This window comes from Ursus americanus, chromosome 14, assembly GCF_024610735.1.
Source record: "Ursus americanus isolate L20-20 chromosome 14, mUrsAme1.1.p, whole genome shotgun sequence".
Classification (NCBI taxonomy): domain Eukaryota; kingdom Metazoa; phylum Chordata; class Mammalia; order Carnivora; family Ursidae; genus Ursus; species Ursus americanus.
Window position 1 is genome coordinate 68734253 of NC_142140.1, and position 9432 is coordinate 68743684.

The 9432-nt window shown below is 50.2% G+C and overlaps 1 long non-coding RNA gene across 1 annotated transcript; it reads left to right on the plus strand.

The window, feature by feature from the left end:
• Window positions 1-669: 669 nt before the first annotated feature.
• Window positions 670-7693, plus strand: LOC148109022 (uncharacterized). Its single transcript, XR_015726572.1, has 4 exons — window positions 670-727; window positions 5480-5701; window positions 6158-6229; window positions 6421-7693. It is a non-coding gene; the product is annotated as an uncharacterized LOC148109022 (long non-coding RNA).
• The last annotated feature ends 1739 nt before the right edge of the window (window positions 7694-9432 follow it).

Here is a 9432-nt window from a genome sequence, read left to right on the forward strand (position 1 = left end):
GAATCGACATCATCATTTTAAGGAGCTCCGACATTGCACGGATAATGTTGACCTCCACGAGATGAGCCAATTCAAATAAACAAGGCTCTGTTGAAAACATTCCAGCCCGTCCGGCAGGACAGGCTAGGAGAGCGCTTGCGAGAGTTATGGAGAGGCAGACAAACGAAGATGCCGTCTTCTTCAGGCTCTTTGCCCTTTATGCTCCTTCAAGCTCTCAGAAAGGGTCCTCCATCTCTAGCAAGTTCTCCTGGGTAGAAGCGCCGAGACAAGGGCACTTGGTTTTATTGAAGGAGTCCCTTGGAATTTTGGCAATTTCCCCCACTTCTTATGTCGCGGCCGGGTGTGGGGGGGGACTGTAGTTCTCTGTAGAGTCTGGGGAAGTCTCTCTCTGCCACAAAGTTTCTTCTGCTCCACAGGCAGAAGGGGGTCCCAAAGGCCCTCTCTCTGTTCTGCTCCCAGCCTGGATCTTTCCAGCCCCAGTGAAAGAGTGTAACTGAGCCTTGGGTCTCATTAGGTCTGACTGCTCATTAAAACGACAGAGAGCTTTGCATACCACTGGCCTGGGCCTGTGTGCCGAGTGGCTGACTCAGTGGTCTGGGATGCAGGTCAGGTGTGGGTAATTTTTAACATTCCTCGAGATGCTCCAGGGTCCAGCCAAATTGTCACAAGGCGTCAGATGGCCCCTGGTTTCCTTCTAGCTGCCTTCTGTCGTGGAGCCCAGATGGAGGTAAGGCCCAGCATGGGCTGCAGGGTTAGACGAGTTATGGTTCAGTCTTACCAGGTAACACAGGGGCGTGTGTGTGTATCTGGGGTGTGCGTGTGTGGGTATACACGTGTGCATGTGTGTATGTTCTTTGTGTGTGTGAGAGAGAGAAAGAGAGAGGAGCTCCCTCAATCCTTCCCGACATAGAGGGTGAGGGAGGGCCCAATGAGCATGACTTTGGGCTTCCCCAGACAACCCCCTTCCTAGATGCCCCCCATGATCCTACCTGAAGGCCACAGGTCGAGGTTGCTGTCCCTCAGGCAGGACAAAGCCTGAGACATCTGACATCATTTCCCTCCAAGGGCTAAGAATTCAGAGATAGAAGCATAGGGCAGGGTGCAGGCGGGAGGCATGGCTTTTTCTTCTGGCTGGATAGTGCCAATCTGATCAGCCCTCCATCCTTCCAAGAGCTCCATGTTCCAGGACCAGCTCTCTTGGCCCTCCGTCTCTTTCGACCATGCCCATTGCCTGCAACCAAGCCCTGAAAACTTGTGGGCTTTGGGTAAGACCTCTTGGAGGAGCTCCTTCAGGCTTCACGGCAGCAGAGCAGGTCCCTGCTGTGCTCCCCCACCGGCCGATCCATCAGGCACCAAGACACTTGTCCCGATGCCAGGCTCTCTGCCTCCTCTTGGGCCTCTCTCTCCCCTGTTCTGGAGGCCCTCCTCGGCCAAAAGAAACCCCAGTCCCTCTGTGTTGACCAGTGCGTCCTCAGGGCCATGGAGAATATCCCCCAGGGGTATTTTACTTCTATTATTATTTCTGCCCATTTGATAAATAGGGACGATGAGAGTCAGGCAGACTTGGAGCCTGATGCGGGGCTCGATCCCAGGACCCCGGGATCGTGACCTGAGCCGAAGGCAGACGCTTCACTGACGGAGCCCCCCAGGCGCTCCTCTTTACAACAATCTTATGAACAGGCATCCTGGTCATCCTTTTTCCATGTAAGGGGAAACTGAGGCACACCAAGACCCTGAGTGTCTTTCTCAGGACACCCCACCCCACGAGGAAACCGCAAAGGCCAGATGTGAAGCAGGCATCCCAGCCACAGAGCCCACGCCCTGTACCCCGTGCTATCTTGTACCCTGACTTTGGCCTTCACAGAACATTCACACTTTGTCACGATGCGTGCCATACACATCATATAATCCAATTTCCTTTTTCCGCCAAAGATGCTGATTTGGTCTATCTATTTCTACACCCGCATTTCTTTTTTCCATTAAAAAAGCAGGAAAGCATCCCAACACCTCCAGTGCTTGCACCAGTCCTGTGAGCCCCCCTCGCAGGTGTCCGGCCTGCTTCTGTGGCAAGTCCTCTGTGTCGCAGTCCTGCAGATGACGTTTGATTTGGTAAAACGACCGCCGTCGTCCACAGGGAGTGGGATGGAAGCAGGCGCTGGAAGTGGGACCCAGCCCCTTTTTTCCTGCATTTCGAGCTGCGGAAATGCTGCCACCCGCCCGAACTTTACTCAACACAGGGGCGGGGGGAAGAGGGGTGTTGACCATCTTCTATGTGAAGAAGGCGAGGCTTGGAGAACTCACCATGTTTCTTCCAGCCACCGGCAAGTACGTGCCAGGGCTGGGCCCTGAAACCAGTCCGTCTGATTTCCAAACCTGTGATTTTTCCATCATGTGGACTCCCCCAAGGGAAAAAAAAAAAAAACAGAGGTGAGTCTTAATTGGGCATTTGTCCCGTTGATGACGTCGTCGTCAGAATGGCGGTGTCGCCAGGCACTGGGTCAATATCTGGGTAGGTGTTTACACCATAAATGAAGATTTTTCCTGTCTCACTGCGGCCAGCAGCCTGTGTGGGCGTTCTTGGCGAGGCGTGCACACATCTGGTCTGGAAAGGTCCTCAAAAGGGAGTTTACTGCCTCGTCTACACTCTTCTGACTCTTCTGAGCAGCTTAGTATTAAAAGCTCAAGCACAGGGGAGGGGGGGGAAGGCAGAGGGGATGGAGGGAAAGAAAAGAGGGAGGGAGGGAGGGAGGAAAAAGAAAAAGAGAGGAAAGAGGAGGAGAAGGGAGAAGGGAAGGAATGGAAGGAGCCAGTTTGACTTCCCTGAGTAGCTCCCTATAAATACACATGTTTGAAATGATGGCAAATCCAAGCCCCCCGGAAGACGTTCTCTGTGGCCAAAAGAAGCAGGTAGAAAGCAGCCTGAAGACACACACACTCGAGCTGGCACCGGGCCCATTCCCTCAATAACCGTCTTTAAAAATCACAAATTTATCTTGGGACAAATTGCATCTTGAAGCCGCTTCACCTGTGGGAGCGAGAAAGCACAGAGCGATTATTCTGTGCCCTTGGAACGATACGAAGTACAAAGAATTCTTTGTTCCCGAACATTTGTTGCTTAGGAAAGCCAGATTCCGTGGATGCAAGCAGAGGGCGAGAAAGCGGACTTTTCTGACATGTCCTGAGCTAGCAGACAAGGGATCTGGGAGCAATTTAAGCAGGAGACGGTCTGAAACTGACCGGTGCTTGAGATGGAAAACCCTGAAACTTGCCTAAGACTCTGAACTCCTCAGGGACAGTTTTCTGTTCCAGGCTGGGGAGACGCCCATGGAGGTGGGGAAGGCCATCAATCTGGCCACATGGCCCGGGCTGGGATAAGAGGGAATGGACAGATTTTCTGGGCCCCGCAGACCAGGCACGATAGTGCCAAGGGAGGCAGCCCGGGCTCCCTGTTGGGGGTTGTCCTTTTTGAGGGAGGTAGATAGGAGAGCCCACGACAAGCCAAGGGAATGTTTGATTCAGGGAAACGAGGCCACACCAAGCCATGGGACACTACTCTCCTGCGAGAAAAACGAGGTGTGCACCAACCGTTCCGGAAAATGATGTGAGTGAACAAGCCCCAGGATGCATCGTTTCCTCGCGATGCGTCGTCCTACGAGTACCTCTGAGCCGGAGAAACAGCGGTTGCACTAAAAATGACCTTGAACACAGATGTTTTCTTCCTCTCTGTGAAGCACTTATCAAGTGTGAAACCTCAGCTTAAGCCAAGGAAGTTCACGGACAAAGGTCAGATCCTTTGAGAGGTTCAAGGCAGAAATGGGCAAAGCTTCAACCATGCGTACTCTTCCTTGTTAAAGACCCAGGAATATCTATCCAGGGTGCGAGTGGTAAGCCTGGGTCTCCTGCGGGAATTACCTTGGCATTCTGATCCGGGAATTAAAATTCTAGAAGTGTATCTCACAGGAGTGATGGATAGGCAACAATTTGGCCATTAGCACCCTGTTTACCGTGAAGGAAACTGTGAGCTTCCTTAATCTCAAACCATGGGGAAATGACTGGAGAAATTTGGTGCAGTCTTAAGATGAGATAATATGTAGGTATTAAAAATAACATTGAAGAAGGTTATGTAAGGAAATGAGGAAAAGTCAACAATGCATGGTTAGTGGGGGAAATTTAGGAAATAATACATCTATAATGTATTGGGTGCTTACCAGGCACTGTTCTAGCCCCCTCACTTAATACCTACAACAGTCCCAGGAGGGCTGGACATCTCTGACCCCTAGGGCACCAAGAGGTTAATGTAGTGCCGGGGGCACACAGCTGGAATGGTAGAGCTGGAATAGAAACATTGACCGTCCGAAGGCAAGACCCTACGTTCTCAACTGCTAGACCCCAACAAATGTATGCTTTCAGACACATCCCAAGTTCCACGGTGACAAAAAACAAAAACAAAATCTGAAAGCCTGCAGAGTTGGAGAATGCAGCCCAACCCTGTGCTTCCAAGTTCAACATCAAGTGGGAAAAATACATTTGCGTGGAAGTGTGCTTATCACAGGGCCGATCGTGACTAATGATCACCCGTCTTAGTCTTGTGGCCTCCATCAGCTGAATCTGTCACTTTCTGGCTTGAGTGGAGGAAGTGGGCACTGGGCCTACCCCAGGGAGGGGTCAGGAGAGCCACGGGCCAGGCCTTGCTTCATTTCTTGTGCTGTCTCCAAATGGAGTCACACGTCCAGACCCAGAGGTAGTACAACGGTATTGCATTCAGTTGTGCATTTACAAGGAAGCAGCTTGCATATCTTACAATGTTGATGGTATAATGTAAGCATTTATATGGACCATGAGTTTCATAACCTTATTTTGTACTTATTTAAATACATCAGGAGACAAACAGAAAAAGTAAAAAATAAAAAAGGAAGTGTCCCAGACCCTTATTGATCTTGAGGGGCCATGACATGAATGAGCCAACAGTCCATTGGTCTAGGTATGTGACTTTGAATCTGAGAATCCTTATGACTCACAGCAAAAACATGGTCAGACGTAGTTCAGATGAGTACAAGTGCACTGACCAGTTATGGTCCATTGACCAAGGGGGAAAGCCCTACATGGTTGTCAATGCTCTATCTCCAATCACACTGTCTTCCCTCTCTCTCTCTTTCTCTCTCTCTCCCTCCCTCTTTCTCATGCCTCATCCATCCATTATGGTATGCAATCATAATGCAATCAAGATACTATTACTATCTGAAGTTCACTACCTTGTGACCTCCTCAACCATTGGGAGATCTCAACCATTGGGAAACCTTCCAAGGAAGGTATTTTCAAGAGGATTCCCAGGGGGTGATCTACTCGATATAGTCTTGTGCCTTGCTCCTATACGATTTTGGATCATTGAATACAGAACTCAGTCTTGGGAACCCTTAGGCAGGGACTAGATTATGAAGCATTTTTAAAATTTATTGGACCATTGAACTTTTGTTCCCAGATTCTCGCCAAGACATAGGTTCCATGGAACTCAATCTTGGAAACACTTCTATTGAAACACTGGGCTGCATGACCTCTCCAGCTCTGATGTTCTAGTCTTTCCTAAATAGAAGAATGGTATTCCTTCAAACCGACTATAGACATTTCAGGAAATGAAGAGACAGATTTGAAGACAGGAGGCTTCAGCTAAGGACTCCAGGCCAACTAACTTTCCCCCAAGCAGGTAAGGGAAAACATGCACGGAGGTCAACTGAGAGCTTTGTCACTGTGATCCTGAGTAAGGAATTTGGTGGATGTCCTCTGAGGTCATGCCATGCCATGCCACTCCCAGTGGCCACTCAGCAACATCCCCCTCCCCTCCGCCTTGTTATATGTTTTTCTCCTTTTGGAGAGACCACAGTATTTCAACTCAGGGGGTGGCCCCATCATGGTCTCTGGAAGAACACCGCAGAAAATAGTCATGGTGTTACATGAGTAACCCAAAGTTGGCCTCTGTGTACTAGTCCCTAGGTTGTGTATTTCTCACAGACTGAGACCCATCAGCTCAAAAGCCTGCTGGTGTCTACTACAAATTTCTACATATCAAATTATTTTAAAAATTGCCCAAATCAGCACATTCTTATCCATTTCGAACCTGTCTGCTTTGCATACCCCGTGAAACCTCACTGCCTATCTGTAGGCCATTGACAACATAGAGACCAAGCTGCTATGGCCCTTCAGAGTTCCGACCCAGAGGCTCCTTGCCGCACTGGTGAGTAACATCGCCTACGCACGTAAGCCCCCTTTTGGAATCCGGTCTTCTAGGATTTCCTTCTCCCTCTTCCTTTTGGTGGTACCCTCTGTGCCCACCCACCATAGCCCCTGGGCAGTCTCATGTTGAGAGGGACCTCCCCAACCCAAGCAACTGTTACTCCCTCTGTTGGTCATATCTTTTCCCCCTAGACCCGTCCCAGAGTCCCTCAAATGAACCCCCACATACACATGGAGAGATGTGAGACACAGAAGAATCCTGGAGCCAGCACACAGAAACCCAGCGATGGCCCTAGGATTCACGCACGCAGAGAAGGGCAGAAAATCCTCCAGAGAAGCAGAAGCGCCCCAGGGGTATCATCACACAGGCCATTCCAGCTTCCTCAAATACCCAGCTTTATGGGTTTGTTTGTTTGTTTGTTTTCCAGAGGGGCTAAGGGTGCAAAGTGTTGACATGGCTTGCCAGTGGTGGGCTGCCAATGGGAAGACCCTTCTCACTCTCAAGTGGGGGAGAACACCTGTCATGAGGCTGAAGGCATGAACTGCTCTGCTATGTAGCTGTGGAAAAAGAAGCACCTGGTACAGAGAGCTGTATGTCATCTGGGGGAAGCCCTCGAGAGCCCTGCACCCAGACAACACGCCATGAGGTGGACTCCCGCTTGGGTGACTGAGGGACCCATTGTTTATCCAGCAATTTCAGCAGCCGACCCTTATCCACAGGGCTCAGTGTGGATACCTGGTAGGGCTGAAACGGGTTGGTCTTAACAGCTGCACAACTAAAGCACCAGCTCCCAGTCTACACCAGCAGTTGCTTCTATAAAGGAAACAAAAGCCATATAGTTCCTCTCACTAAGGTCACTGGACTTTGCTGGCTTCTTCCATGATGAGAGAGTAAACACAGAATGACTCAGTGTTCTTGGCATCCAAGGCCATCCACAGGCAGAACCAGACTCTGGGCAAAGTGTATTTTGAACATTTTAACCTCAACTATGTGAGGGGAAGGGAAACTAAGGCTCCTTCCAACTATATTCATTCAGCAGGGATTTATTGAGCAACTACCATAGACCAGAAGCAAGCAACGTCGCTTGGCCTCTTTCATCTCCATTAGAACGCAAAAGATTCCCATCCCTCTAGGGGTGCCTGGGTGGCACAGCGGTTAAGCGTCTGCCTTCGGCTCAGGGCGTGATCCCAGCGTTGTGGGATCGAGCCCCACATCAGGCTCCTCTGCTATGAGCCTGCTTCTTCCTCTCCCATTCCCCCTGCTTGTGTTCCCTCTCTCGCTGGCTGTCTCTATCTCTGTCGAATAAATAAATAAAATCTTAAAAAAAAAAAAAATTCCCATCCCTCTAAAAGTCCCTCTTTGCAATGCAGCTTTTTCCATTTTCTCCATCAAAAGGTGCAGGCTGTTCCTCCACTCTTTGCATCTGGACCTGGCCACGTGACCTGTTTGGGCCAATGGGACATTCTCAACAGAAACAGAAGCTTCAAGAGGGCTTGCTCATTGAGGCTTGCCCTCTTCCTGCTGGGGACGATTCCCCCATCATCTGAACAAGCCCAGGGAATCTTGCTGGATATTGAGAGACCAGCCAGCCCAGCCAGCCCAGCTAAGGCCCTGGAAAAGTGAGTCACCCCAGGGTGAGGGGGGGGGGGGCCACTGGAGAGCAGCTGAGCCTGGCTCAGACCATAAAGGATGCCATGCAAAACCCAGCCAGCACTCATTGCTGAAAACCGATGATTTGTTGTTTCAAGCCACTAAGTTTGGGGGTGCTTTGTTTCACATAAAAAGCTAGCTGATACATTAACAATCCTAGAATTGGGGTCAGGTGCCAAATACATCCATTAGAAGCAGAACCCCATGCCAGCAGGTCAGAGCCAGCATGTCCTGCAGTAGCAATTTGACTTGCACTCCCTCGTGGCGCTCTGGGGCCTGGAAAACTGACCTTAATACTTAGCTCAACTGACTCTCAGGGAAGAAAGTGGGAAGGTCAGGGAGATTGAACAGATTCCATGGGAATCTGTTGGGGCTCCATGGGAATCGCTTAGCCTCTCTGGAAACTCTCTGGCATTTTCCAACGGTCATCTGGTTCTGTGGGGATGCTATGGGTCCATAAAGAGCCCTGTGGATTTGTGGGGTGTTCCGAGACGTAGAGTCAAGCAGGACCTCTCAGACTGACTGTGGCAAAGCGCCATGCTTGTTTTTGCTTTATTTCTAAACCATTGCAGTCAGCTTCTTGATCCCACCGGATGTGCGAGATGGACACGCCCACTGATTGTGTACTTGGCCTCCAGGCAACATAAAATTGCCATGAAAGTTTCTAAATTCTTACTCTCGATTTCTGTATTGACCTCACAGCCACCCCGTAACAGTTCGTGAGCTGGCACTGGTCCCGTGTGTGGACCACGCTTTAGTCGAATTTCTGCAAAGAGGGCGATGCTGGCCCGCCAGGGTGCACAGCCCCTGACCCAGAACCATGAACTCTCATTTGTGGCAGGAGCTTAACTGTTCAAAGTTTTCTTGGGACACTGAGCCAGAGGGCATTTCTATGGAAAGTCAAATTGCCAGACAACTTTTCAAAAGAACAGAACCCTTACTTGGGAGAGGCTCTGAAGCATAAAATAATAACTCTCAACCTTTTGCACCTCATTGGCCAGAAGACGCGGTTGTCCTAAGGACATTGTTCTGTGACCATCGGTGAGTCATGATCTTAACAGTGATGCCAATCTGCGTTGCCAGCCCTACCCCGAATGCCAATGCAGGGGCTGCTGGGTAAAGTCTGCCCGAGGGGCTGCAGGAACGGCAACTCCAGCCAGTGAGATGATGCACCCCAACTCTCAGCACCATTCTCAACGGAGCCCCCCCTTTCTCAATCTGCAGACAGCAGGAGGATAAATAAATCCCAGAAAAAAATCTAGAGTGCGTTAAGGAGTGTCCCTTGGAGCGTCTTCCTGGGGGAGGGTCTTGCGGCATTGGATAGGGGTACCAGGAGCATGCAGAGGGAAGACGCTAAGGACACTTAGCCAAAATGCACCAGGCCTTATCTCTGGGTGCTTCTCAGCAGCCATACAGTCCGAAGCTAACGGAGGCTCGGAGCAATGAAATGAGATGCCCCGAGTCACGCGGTTACCTTCTGCTTATAAAGAACTGCAATCACTACTTCTACATGAGCCCCCAACAAAATAACTCTTGTCCACCGATCGATGGTG